This window comes from Corylus avellana, chromosome ca10, assembly GCF_901000735.1.
Source record: "Corylus avellana chromosome ca10, CavTom2PMs-1.0".
NCBI lineage: Eukaryota > Viridiplantae > Streptophyta > Magnoliopsida > Fagales > Betulaceae > Corylus > Corylus avellana.
In genome coordinates, this window is record NC_081550.1 from 12,504,084 (window position 1) to 12,517,599 (window position 13,516).

The 13,516-nt window shown below is 36.7% G+C and overlaps 1 long non-coding RNA gene and 1 other non-coding gene across 2 annotated transcripts; one reads left to right on the forward strand and one right to left on the reverse strand.

The window, feature by feature from the left end:
• Nucleotides 1-7,722: 7,722 nt before the first annotated feature.
• On the forward strand, nt 7,723-9,459 carry LOC132164689 (uncharacterized). Its single transcript, XR_009438407.1, has 2 exons — nt 7,723-7,875; nt 9,170-9,459. It is a non-coding gene; the product is annotated as an uncharacterized LOC132164689 (long non-coding RNA).
• Nucleotides 9,460-13,030: 3,571 nt separating this feature from the next.
• LOC132164849 (small nucleolar RNA R71) lies at nt 13,031-13,137 on the reverse strand. Its single transcript, XR_009438448.1, has one exon. It is a non-coding gene; the product is annotated as a small nucleolar RNA R71 (small nucleolar RNA).
• Nucleotides 13,138-13,516: the final 379 nt, after the last annotated feature.

Consider the following 13,516-nt stretch of genomic DNA (forward strand, 5'->3'; position numbering starts at 1 on the left):
CTCCAGTTGGTTCATCTTTGACTCTAGGTTTGGCTAGCTCGCTTGTTGGGGACCCTTCTGCTGTCCTTGATTGTTACTCCATTAGAAATTTGGATGGCTGTGCCACCCTAGATTGTAGGTGTTGGAGTTCGAATTGTTCTTGCGGGGGTAATTGTTTTGTCCCACATAATTCACCTCTTCTTGCTTTGCAAATGGAGATAGGGAACACATTTCAGTAGTCTGATCTAAATGGGAACATATAACCCATTCCTAGTGTTGTGCCTAAATACTACCTAAATTAATAGATACTATTTAGTATGTTTTAACTCGTAAGTGCACAAGATCAAAACAATAGTATAGTACAGCAAGTACAAGGTCAATCCCACGAGGATTGTGATTTTGTTTTGAATTAATTAAAATATCAAATTGTCACAGATTTGATATTCAGAAAAATAAAAAGATATAAAGATAAAGTAAAGGTAAAGGTAGGGCTTTGATATCCACTACTAATTATATTTAGCTAATATATCAATATGCCAATGTTTTGATCATGTTATTCATATCTAATGTTTGTCAACCTAAGGGCATGGCATATACTCCTTAAGCTATAGATTTTTCTAAGCAACGAGTTAGGCATGACGTATACTCTAACTCTTTTCTTTTCTAAGGGACTTAGCATGGTGTATACTAAGTTGTTCCTTAGGAAAGCATATACTTTATGGAAATCAACAAATACATGAGGCCTAGGGCATGGGCGTATACTCCCAGTTCCCCATGTTGATTAACCCAAGAACTGCGGTGTGGATTCTTTTGTTACTTTTATTAAACCCAAGACTCGGCCATCCAAATTGAGTTAACTAACTAGTCCATACCACATGCATATGTTGATCAGGCACACACATATGAGGAATTCATGCAAGCAGGTGTTAATCGAGTTAAACAACACAACAAGATCATTACAAATGTGCCAATATTGAAATATTAACTAAACATAACTAGGGCTTCAATCTAGCCCTACTAAATAAATTAGCTACACATAAAGTTGATGTTAACCATCTTTATAAAATAAAAGAAAGGAAAGGAAAAGAATAAACCCGACACTTAAACTTGAAGAGCTCCTATTCTCCTCCTTATAAAAGCATACCTATTCTATAGGCTTAAGGGTCAATTTATAGGCTTTAGAAGTCCTTGGCAAACTAGTAAACCTAGGAATTTTCGTAGGGTTTCAAAACCTATTACAATTGGGAGTTGGAAAACCCTAATATGGAAATATTAGCATCATGGCCGCATCTTTGAGGTGTCTCCTGCGCACGGGTGCAATCAATCGCAACTCGTGTGCGCATGATTGCAGGTCTATGATTGATCCTCTTTTGTTATGTGCTCGATCACTCCTGGCTTGCTTCGTGCTGTGTCTTCTCTGGTACTGTGCTCGATCGCAGGGAACCTACAATCGATAGCAGTGTCAGGGGCTCCCATTTTTCCCTTCTTCTCACTTTGAACCCAAATCTTCTAGATTTACTTCATTTTCTTCCAAAAGCCTACAAAAGTATGGAAAACACAAAAAGGAATTAAAATTACCTAATTAACTTAAACCGAAGGATTAAAACATGCAAGTTAAGGGCTAAAAATATGAATATTTTCGCACTTAATACTTGGATTGGTGTGTCCTTTTGAATAGGTGAGATGAGCAGTCATGGCTTTGACAATCATATCTAACTTCTTTTCCACAGCAACCATCTGATTTGGAGATCCCCCATTGAAGTTCACTTCATACATACCCTTGCTCTTTACTCCTCGCCTTCCTCTAGAGCAGAATTGTTGGGAATGCTCACTTAACATTTCAAAAAGCTCCATTGCTTCCTCGCTACTCTTCTCCATAAGTGCTCCTCCATAAGCTGAATCAACCATCCCTTTGTTAGTATCATCTAAACCTTCATAGAAAATTTGTATCTGATCATTTTGAGGGATGTTGTGATGTGGGCACTTGAGAAGTAATGAATTGAATTGATCCCATGCCTCAAAGAAAAGATCTCCATCTCTTTGCTAGAACATTTGATGTTCCCTTTTAAATTGTCTTGTCTTTTGGGCTGGGAAAAGCTTCTTCGGAAACTTGGTGGCTAATTCTTCCCAAGTATGGATAGAATTTGTAGGCAAATAATTATACCACAATTTAGCATTATCTTTCAAAGAGAAGGGAAAAAGGACTAACCTGAGTCTCTCTGGAGTTAAGCCTTGAATGTGCTGCAACTTGCATAGATCAAAGAATTCCTTAAGATACAAGTTAGGATCCTCAGTAGCTGTGCTCCTGAAGTGAGTCAATGCATTGAGGATTTGAGGGGAAATATAATAATTTCCTTCCACCTCCGGTTGATATGCTATGCATGAGGGTTGATTGAGGTTCATTGGGACAAGCGCCTGCTTCATCAATCTCTGTACAGGTGGTGGATTTGCCTCTGGTGGTCTTGGCTCTATTGGTGGATTCTCTTACAAATCTTCCATCTCAATTTCTTCCACTTCTTCTTTGTCTCTAGCTCTTCGTCAAATTGTTCGCTCAATCTTAGGATCGAGTGGAATGACTGTTGAATCTTGAGATCGACGACCTTGCATCAATTGAATTGCTTCTTCAGTCAAAGTAGCTTCAGTGCTGCTTGTCCGGATGCTCCCTGGAACTACGCTCAATCGCAGGTTAGTGCGCTTAATCACACTCGGCTGACATTCGATCGCAATAATAGAATCGCAAGTCCGCAACCTAAAACAAAAAACAAAAAAGTTAAGAAAAAGGGAAAATCTTTTTGATTTTTGATAACAACAAAATTTAAAATTGAAAATTAAAACTACAATCCTCGTGGGAATGATCATGTACTTGTACCATATACTACTATGTTGACCTTGTGCACTTGCAGGTAAAACGTATCATTATTTACCTACTAATTTAGGTAGATATTTGGCACAACAAGTTTTTGGCACCGTTGCTGGGGATTGCGGTGAATTTTGTTTAGAATTATTTTCCTTTAGTTGTGTTATTTTAATTTTCAATTTTAAATTTAGTTGTTATCAAAAATCAAAAAGATTTTTCTTTTTTTTCTAACTTTTCTGTTTTCTATTTTAGGTTGTGGATTAGCATTCTGTGCTTGCGATCAATAGTCAGTCGAGTGGGATCCAACACACCAACCTACGATTGAGCACAGTTTTAGAAGCTTCCAGACCAGCCGCACTGAAGCTGCCTAACTGAAGAAGCAATTCAATTGATGTACGGTCATCGATCTTAAGCCTTAACTGTTATTCCACTCGATCCTAAAATTGAGCGGACAATTCGACTACGACCTAGAAACAAAGAAGAAGAGGAAGAAATTGAGATGGAAGATTTGCATAATAATCCAATTGGACCAAGATGATTAGAGGCAAATCCACCACGGGTGAGGAGACCGATGAAGCAGGCATTCATTCCAGCAAACCTCCATCAACCTTCATGCATAGCATATCAACCAGAGGTGGAAGGTAGCTATTATATTTCTCCTCAAATCCCTAATGCATTGACTCACTTTAGAGGCACAACTATTGAGGATCCCAACTTGCATCTTAAAGAATTCTTTGATTTGTGCAAGTTGCAACATGTCCAAGGCCTAACTCCAGAGAGACTCAGGTTAGTCCTCTTCCCTTTATCTTTGAAAGATAATGGTAAACTGTGGTACAATTCCTTGCCTGCAGATTTGGTGTGCTGTCGTAGGCACCCAAAAATAAAACCTATACTTCTAAAAATACATGTAGTAGTGTGAGTAAGGGTCGATCCCACGGAGAGTATTTAGCCTAATTTTATGCTACGTGAACAAGGATGGGGGGTTTTAGTATAACGAAAACAATTTTAAGAAGAACAACTAAGGAACAATTCAAATTAAAATATTGAAATCAATCAAAAGAACAAACATTGGTCTAAGTCAACATCCACCATCGACATTTTACAACTGATCATCGATGCAAATATATATCAATTCATACTTTGAATATTCACCGTTGGAACTATTTTCCTATCTCTCCTTAGTCGCAATTAATTAGAAAACAAACGATCTAATTAACCTTAACTACTAAACAACCGAAGACAAGCGCTAAGGGTTTAATCTAGTAGCAGCTTTAAGAATTAGAGAGATCGATGAAGCTAAACAACACAAGCACAAGCGGTTGCATTTAATTTCGTCGAACGTTCTTCCTAAAATCTAATAATTTATGACGCAGCAAATCATTAAATCTTAGTTGCTTCATAAATTGGAGGGATCAAACAATTACGGATTTGATATCTAACCTAGCAGTAGATTGCAACGAATAATAAACTAGTAGGCCTCCTAGTAATTAAACGAGACAATCATAAAAATAGGCACAGAAGAACATCCAATACTCAAAGCATAAATTGAACAACAAAAACAAATTAGATCTCACAGTTTTATTGATTCCGAGGCTTCCGTTTCCTTCGACCAATTATGAAAGTTTAGCCGCGCAAGGCCATGATTAAAACTCAAAGGAGAAGTTAGAGAAGAGGGGAGAAGATGCTCTTCTAGTCTAATGATTCCCCTATTTATACACGTTTATGCCCTATACTAGAAGCTTCCAAAATCTCCTAGAAAAATATTCTAAATATTATCCTAAAATAACAATGTCCAAATTTGACTAATTAAGGAAAATATTAAAAATAAAATAAAGTACTAATATAACTAAGAAGGTGGTATTTGCAGCTGGAATTTTCGTGCACCAGATCAAAACTTCCGCAAATAAACTGCATCAGATCCACATATTAGATTTGCATGCTAAGGAACATTCCAGAACGTCAACAGTGTAGATGCCGCAACTTCAAGCCCGATTTCGACCTTGATGTGGTCAGTATCTCTCAAAACTCAAAACATGAAAGTTGTAGAACTTTTTCTTGGTGTTCCATAGAATCTTGAATCATCTTAATCGGAGCTTGGATGAGAGAGTTAGGCCCAGATTACGAAGCGATGTCGAAACTGTCCAAAACCGCCCAATTAGCTTTCTTTTGCATTTAATGCCTCCATTTGCATCCTAAATCAAAATAAAAGAATAATGAGTACATTTAGGCACCAAATAAGTATAAAAGACTAAACATTAAGGGAGAAAAGTTTAACATTTTGCATTCTCATCAAGATTCTATCCATACTTGGGAAGAATTAACAACCAAGTTTCTGAAGAAGTTTTTCCCAGCCCAGAAGACAAGACAACTTAAAAGGGAACTTCAAATGCTCCAACAACGAGATGGAGATCTGTTCTTCAAGGCATGGGATCACTTCAATTCATTGCTTCTAAAGTGCCCACATCACAACATCCCTCAAGATGATCAGGTACAAATTTTCTATGAAGGTTTAGATGATACTAACAAGGGTATTGTGGATACAGCTTGTGGAGGTATGCTGATGGAAAAGAGCAGTGTGGAAGCCATAAGGATCTTTGAGGTGCTAAGTGAGCACACCCAACAATTCCCATCCAGAAGGAGGCAAGGTGTAAGGAGCAAAAGCAGGAATGAAGAAAATAGCGGAGTGCAAAATCAGATGGCTGCTATGCATAAGGCATTCCTTATGCTTGCAAATGCCATGACTACTCAAAATATCTCTCCCAATCAGCCAGCCACCCAATTCTAGGTATGTGCCATATGTTCTTACGTAGGTCATACTACTGAAACTTGCCCTTTATATTCATCTGCAGATCAGGAGCAAGTGCACTATGTGGGACAAAACAACTACCCCTACAAGAACAATCCATACTCCAACACCTACAAGCCAGAGTGGCAAAACCACTCTGAATTCTCATGGAGTAACAATCAAGGACAACAAAAGGATCCACAACAAGCAAGCCAGCCAACTCAAGAGTCAAAATTGAACCAACTGGAGAATATGATACACACCCTTGTGACTTCTCAACAGCAATTCATGACTCCACAACAGCAATTCACGGCTGATCAAAAACAATTCAATACAAAGACTAATCAAGCCATTTAAAGACTAAAAGTGCAAATGGGCCAGATGGCAAAGAAGCTGAGTGAAATAATGCAGGAAGAATTTCCAATCCAAAGAATACCCAATCCAGGGGATCACCAACAAATGAAAGCAGTCATAGTTCTCAGAAATGGTAAGGTCATTGGAACTGAAGAGCCACCTCAAGCATCTCCAGATGAAGTTTCAACTTCCAAGGTAAGTAAAATGGAGAAGGTGAATGCATCACCCTTCCCTCAAAGGTTAGTCAAACCAAAGAAAGAAAAGCAACTCATAGATATCTTTAAGACCTTGAGGAAAGTAGAAATCAACATTCCTTTATTAGATACAATTAAACAGATTCCTTCATATGCTAAATTTTTAAAAGATTGTTACACTAACAAAAGGAAGTTTTAGGAGTATGAGACAGTGGCCTTAACAGAAGAGGGAAGTGCAATCTTGTTAAGAAAAATACCACCAAAGCTAACAGATCTAGGTAGTTTTACCATTCCATGTAGGATAGGAAACCATTCTTTTGAAAAGGCACTACTGGATCTAGGAGCAGGGGTGAATTTGCTGCCTTACGCTATATATGAAAAGATAGGATTGGGGGAGCTTCAACCAACCTCTATCACCTTGCAATTAGCAGACAGAAGCATCAAAAGACCAAGAGGTATACTTGAAGATGTCTTGGTAAAGGTAGGTACATTTATTTTACTTTCTGATTTCATTGTGTTGGATGTGGAAGAATCTCCTACGCCATCACCTTCACCTATTATCCTAGGAAGACCCTTTATGAGAACTGCTGATACTACAATAGGTGTGAAAAAGGGTATTGTAAGCATGAAGGTAAATAGTGAGACAATAGAGTTCAAAATATTCGATGCATTGAAATTACCTCAAGAAGATTTAGAATGTTTTGATCTTTGTATGATCCAAGGTGTTAGTTGTAACGACCTAGATTTTAAAACTCTTATTTAAATAATATTAAATAGATTAAAAATATAATCGATAAATTAGAACAATGATATGTGGATTAATAATATTAAATAACTATTTAGTGTTAAAGGTATATTACATTGATTTTTGACCTCTTATGTATATTACTTCAATTCTAAAAATTTAGCTTCACTAATATGTTTATGGGCATAATCAAACCCAATCTAGTGAATAAATTATTTATATTGGTGTTTAGCGAAGTCATAAATTAATTTGAAGAAGCTTTTCAGTTTTTTAGCCTAAAAAGCAGTGTCTTAATTTTCATACTGTCTAAATGAGATTAAAACTGCTAAAGAAAGATACCAAGGCTAGCCACCTTTGTTGAAAGCTTAAAGTCTTCTAGTAATGATGATTATAGTAAATATCATGATTATAATGATTTAATAAGACAAGTGGCCAAGTGGGAATGCAAATAGTTAAAGCCTAAGTTGAATTGGAAACTTTGTATAGGCCAAAAATAGACTCAAACGAACTCAGATGAAGTCGAACCAAAAATATAAAATGTTTGTCTCGGAGTCCTCTATCTACTCTCAAAATTTCATGTCAATCGGAGTACGTTTGAACATTGAAAAATGGATCGGAATACACTGCCCTCATTTTGGACGAAAATACTATTTGGTATAGAGCATGAAATATGGACTAGGTTCATTCTTTTGGTTAAATCCATCTCAACCCTTAGATCAAAGGTTTAAAAATAAATCCTAACCATTCATTCTCTTATAAATAGAGCCTTAGCTAAATTCACTTTCACTTAAGTTTTTACAATCTTAGAACAAGTAAAATTGTTTGCTCCTCCTTTCATTTTATTTCTTAGTTCTAGTCAAATACCATATAGCCTAGATCTTTCTTGTAGTGTTCAAGCGTTTTTCTAAAACTAGCTACCTAGAGAAGATTTGGTGGAGTTTTACTTCTAAAGGATTATTGGGTAAGTGTTTCTTGTATAAATATCATGATTTATTGCTTTTATTACTTGTCCTCATTTAATTGTTTAAAGACCCAATAAGCGTATAATGTAAAATAAAGTAATGGAACAAGTGAATTAATAATAAAGAGTTAGTGGACAAAATATGCATTATTTACATTCAGTTATTTCTTTTATGTCATTTAAATTTCTGTTCATATTTCTGGCGGTAAGGACCATTTGATCTCATCCCCGAAATATGCATTATTTACATTCAGTTATTTCTTTTATGTCATTTAAATTTCTGTTCATATTTCTGGCGGTAAGGACCATTTGATCTCATCCCCGAAATATGCATTATTTACATTCAGTTATTTCTTTTATGTCATTTAAATTTTAATTCATATTTTTGGCGGTCATCCCCAGAATATGAATTCAGTATTTACATTCAGTCATTTCTTTTATTGTCATTTAAATTTTGATTCATACTTTGGTAGGTACGGACCATTGGTCTCATCTCCAAAATATGAGTCATGTTTTATATATATTATTTATAATACTTGTTTGTATTTAGTGATACTGGCCATTAGCCTCGTCACCAAAAATGAATTCAGGCATAAAGCTTGTTATAAGTAATTATCTTAGATTAATATAATAAAATGAGTAAGTAAAGATGAAGTGACGGATAATAAATAAATATAAAAAGATGAGGGTCTTTAAACAATGATATTATTGGAGAATGAACTAAGTATTGTTTGTATGTATGTATTATATGCAGAAGTGGAGCAGAATACTACACTAAGGAGAGTAAGTATGGATATACTTACTGAGTACTAGCTTTGTTTTATTGTTATAGGAATTCTTATTTTGTCTTATTGATATAATTTTGCAATACAACTGCTGCATAATGTGTCTAATAAAATGGGCTGATAAGATAGCCACCTTAAGAACAAGCTGGGTGGATTGCCGCGAGGAACTGTCGGTATCTCAGTGGATGGGGGTATATAACCGTCCAACAGGCCTAATATATAACTAAGCTGGGGCGGTGTAGTTGCCAGCACCAAACAGGTAAACCTCTAAAGTGTGAGGGACATAACGGACGTAAGCGGGCTGAGAGCTCATGAGAAGAGGTCTGAAGAAAGATTATCATAAAACACAAACTAATCTGTCATTACGCTGCATTCACAACTCATTCATTATTATATATTTTAGTCTTTAATCTTATTTGTTCAAACTAGTTTTTTTAGTCTTTATATCTAGGAAAATAGATTACTCACTTGTTTGCCTATGTAAATATGATAACGTCATCTTTACATAGATCTTGATGCAGGGATAGAAAGTGAGGACGATGGTCCTTTTACTGGTTTTGATGGTTGATAGACCATCTGCTGCAGGATTTATGCTTACTCTATGGAGCAAGTCTCATTTATGTTAATCGCTTTTATTATGTATGGTGATGTGTGTAAACTTAATAGATATTACTATGTTAATTTAGGTGCCGTCTGTGGCATATATTTGGTACACCTAGTGTGTACATATGTTGTAATGAAAACCATGTTTCTATTTTATTTAATAATATATCACCTCGAGGTATTTCAGTCAGCTCAACTGTGTTGTGTAAGTTATTCCTAGGTCATAGAAAAAGAAAAAAATATACATACTCCGCTGTAAGATTGTATTTTCTAAAGTTGCAGCGTCACGACTTCGATATTTGCTAGTTCAAATATCGGGGCATTACATTAGTTAGACAGTTTTGCAGGACCAACATAAAGATCCATTGGAGGCCACCCTCACCCATAGTTTCACAAGGCAGGAAATTGAGCCAGAACCTGATGATGTTACTGAAGACATCATTGAAACCGTGCACCTCCTTGAGGCCTCTCCAAAATATTCGAGTAAGTACAATCCTCCCTTTGAGATTCTTGAGCCTACTAATATTTCTCTTGTTCCATCTATTGTCCAGGCACCAAAATTGGAATTGAAAGAATTGCCAAACCACCTGACATATGCCTACTTAGGAGAAAACAAGACATTACCAATCATACTTGCTGCAAATCTGAGTTGTGAGGAAGAAGAAAAGCTATTGAGAGTTCTCAAAGAACATAAAACTGCTTTGGGATGGACCATTGCTGACATCAAGAGAATAAGTCCTGCCAAATGCATGCATCAAATCTTCCTTGAAGAGGAAGCAAAGCCAACTAGCGATGCACAGAGAAGACTCAACCCGCACATGAAGGAGGTAGTCAAGGCAAAGGTGTTGAAATTATTCGATATAGGCATTAGCTACCCCATCTCAGACAGTAAATTGAGTCCAGTCCAAGTAGTTCCAAAGAAGAGTGGGATCACAGTGGTGAAGAATGAAGATCATGAGCTGATACCTACAAGAGTAACCACTGGTTGGAGGGTATGCATTGATTACAGAAAGCTAAACAAGGTAACTAGAAAAGACCATTTTACATTACCCTTCATTGATCAAATGCTGGAGTGGTTAGCTGGCCCTAGCTACTACTGTTTCTTGGATGGGTACAGTGGTTATAATCAGATTGCAATAGCACCAGAGGATCAGGAGAAGACCACCTTCACATGTCCTTTTGGCACATTCGCCTACAGAAGGATGCCATTTGGATTATGTAATGCTCCAGCCACATTCCAAAGATGCATGATGAGCATTTTTTCAGACATGGTGGAGAAATCCATTGAGGTATTTATGGATGACTTTACTGTTTTTGGGTCTAGCTTCGATGAATGCCTCAACCATTTGAAGAATGTTCTCAAGAGATGTGAAGAATGCAACCTAGTGCTCAACTGGGAAAGATGCCACTTCATGGTTCAACAGGGAATTGTATTGGGTCATGCTATCTCAAGCATGGGCATTGAGGTGGATAAGGCTAAGATTGACATCATCTCCAAACTTCCCCCACCTCTAACAGTGAAGGGGGTGAGGAGTTTTCTTGGACATGCCGGGTTCTATAGAAGGCTTATCAAGGATTTCTCCAAGATCTCTAGACCCCTTTGTGCATTGCTAGGGAAGGAGGCCAAGTTTGAATGGACTAAAGAATGCATGACTGCCTTCAACACACTGAAAAAGCTGCTCACATCTGCGATAAGTGCTAAAATATTCCTATTTTCAACCCTTAACATGCATGTTTTAATCATTTGGTTTTAGTTAATTCATGCCATTTTACTTCATTTTTGTATTTTTCTTGTTTTATAGGGTTTTGGAAGAAAAGAAAGCATTTCTGGAAAAATTCCAAACTTAAAGGGAAAATTGGGAAGACCTAGAAGATATGGTTAAGCTTAACCAATCATGGTTAAAGTTTAATCAAATAAAGGAAAGGATTAATCCGAAATTTCTCAAATTGAAGTCAAATCGGATTGGATGCAAAATTGGATTCTGAACATGTCTCGGTATTTTGACCATAACTTTCAGCTCAGATATTCAATTGAGGTGATTGAAGCGGTATTAGAAAGCTAACTCAAAATGCTACAAATCATTGTGAAATAGCATTTTTCCAATTCGGAGCGCCGCAAGTTAAGACCGCAATTCTAGGCGAATCCTACTCCAATTTGGACTTAGGTTTTCTCTATCCTAATTGGACTTGGACTTAAATATCTGAAATTCCTAGGATTACTAGGGCTTCTAGGACTCTCCTGAGCCCTATAAATAGACCTCTATGCCTCACAATTTAAATAATCCTTGGAGACAATTAGAAGGAGACAACTTTGGGGATAGGATTGGAGGCTACTTCTAGGAGCAGTTTTCGGTTCTTTCTTTCCCTTCTCTTTTTAGTTTTATTTCATTATGTGTAACTAATTCTTAAGGAGGGTTAGATTGAAGCCCTAATTATGTTTATTTAATATTTCAATATTGGCGCCTTTGTGATGATCATGTTGTGATATTTAACTTGATTAATTTCTGTTTTCATGAATTCCTCATATGTATGTGACTGGCCATTATATGCATGTGGTATGGACTAGTTAGTTAAATCAATTTGGATAGCTGAGTCTTGGGTTTGACATAAGTAACAAAAATAATTCACACCGGATTCTTGGGTTAATCAACATGGGGAACCTGGAGTATATGCCATGCCCTAGGCCTCATGTGTTTGTTGATTTCCATAGAACATATGCCTTCCTAAGGAACAACTTAGTATAGATCATGCTGAATCCCTTAGGAAAGAAAAGAGTTAGAGTATATGTCATGCCTAACTCGTTGCTTAGGGAAATCTATAGCCTTAGGAATATACGCCATGCCCTAAGGTTGACAAACATTAGATATGCATACCATGATCAAAGCATTGGCATATTGTTATATTATCTAAGTATGATTAGTGGTGGATATCAAAGCCCTACCTTTACCTTTTCATTTGTCTTTAGATCTTTCTATTCCTTTTTCACAATATCAATTCCGTGACAAATTGTTATTTGAATTAATTCAAAACAAAATCACAATCCTAGTGGGATCGATCTCGTACTTGTTGCACTATATTATTGTTTTGATCTTGTGCACTTGCGAGTTAAAACGTACTAAATATTATCTATTAATTTATGTAGTATTTAGGCACATCAAGTTTTTGGCGCTGTCGCTGGGGATTGTTTGATTTTGTTTGGAATTATTTTCGTTAGTTTGTTTTTGTTTTAATTTTTTTTTGTTTTTATAGTTTCTTCCACAGTTCTTGTTTTGCCTCTAGAGGTGCGATCGATCGCCCTAAGGTTACTGCACTAATTACAGATCTGATTTTTTTATTTTATTTTTCTTTTTATTTTGTTATTTAATTTTCTTTTTGTTTTAATCATGTTGAGAAACACTACACCTCCGGTGCAAAGACGTATGGAAAGTTCATTCAGTTCCCAGATCCTCAACCAGCCATCATGCATTAATTTCCAGGCCATTGTGCAGAGTAGTTACGATTTATCTCCGTTGCTCAATATGATTCAACACTATAAAGGCACACCTACAAAGAATCCATATTGGCATATTCGAGAAGTCTGTGATCTCTGCAGGACTCAAAATGTTTAGGGTTTAACTCTAGAAGAAATCAGGTTAATCCTCTTCCCTTTTTCTTTAAAAGATAATGCTAAGATATGGTACAATTCTTTGGCCACAGGTTCTATTCATACTTGGGATGAGATGGCCACAAAGTTCTTAAAGAAGTTTTTCCCAGCCCACAAGACAAGGCAATTGAGAAAAGAAATTTTGACTTTCCAGCAAAAAGATGGAGACCTTTTCTTCGAGGCATGGGAACACTTTAATGAGCTACTTCTCAGATGCCCTCATCACAATATATCTCAAGATGATTAGCAACGAGGAAGCCATGGAGCTCTTCGAGACATTGAGTGAGCACTCCCAACAATTCCCATCTAAAGGGAGACAACGATTCAAAGGAAAAGGCATACATGAAGAGAGCACCAATGGTGGAATTCAGGCTCAAATGGCTGCCATGGAGAAAACGCTGGACATGTTCATGAAAGCTATGACTAATCATAGCAATGCTCATGTTCAACAAGTTATACAAGTCGAGGTATGTGCCACATGTTCCCATATTGACCACACCACTAAGACTTGTCCCATGTTTTCAATTGCAGATCAGGAGTCATCTCTCATCAAGTTGTCCCAACATTATCATAAAGAGGAGCCACCTCCCATCAATTGGCCTCAACAATA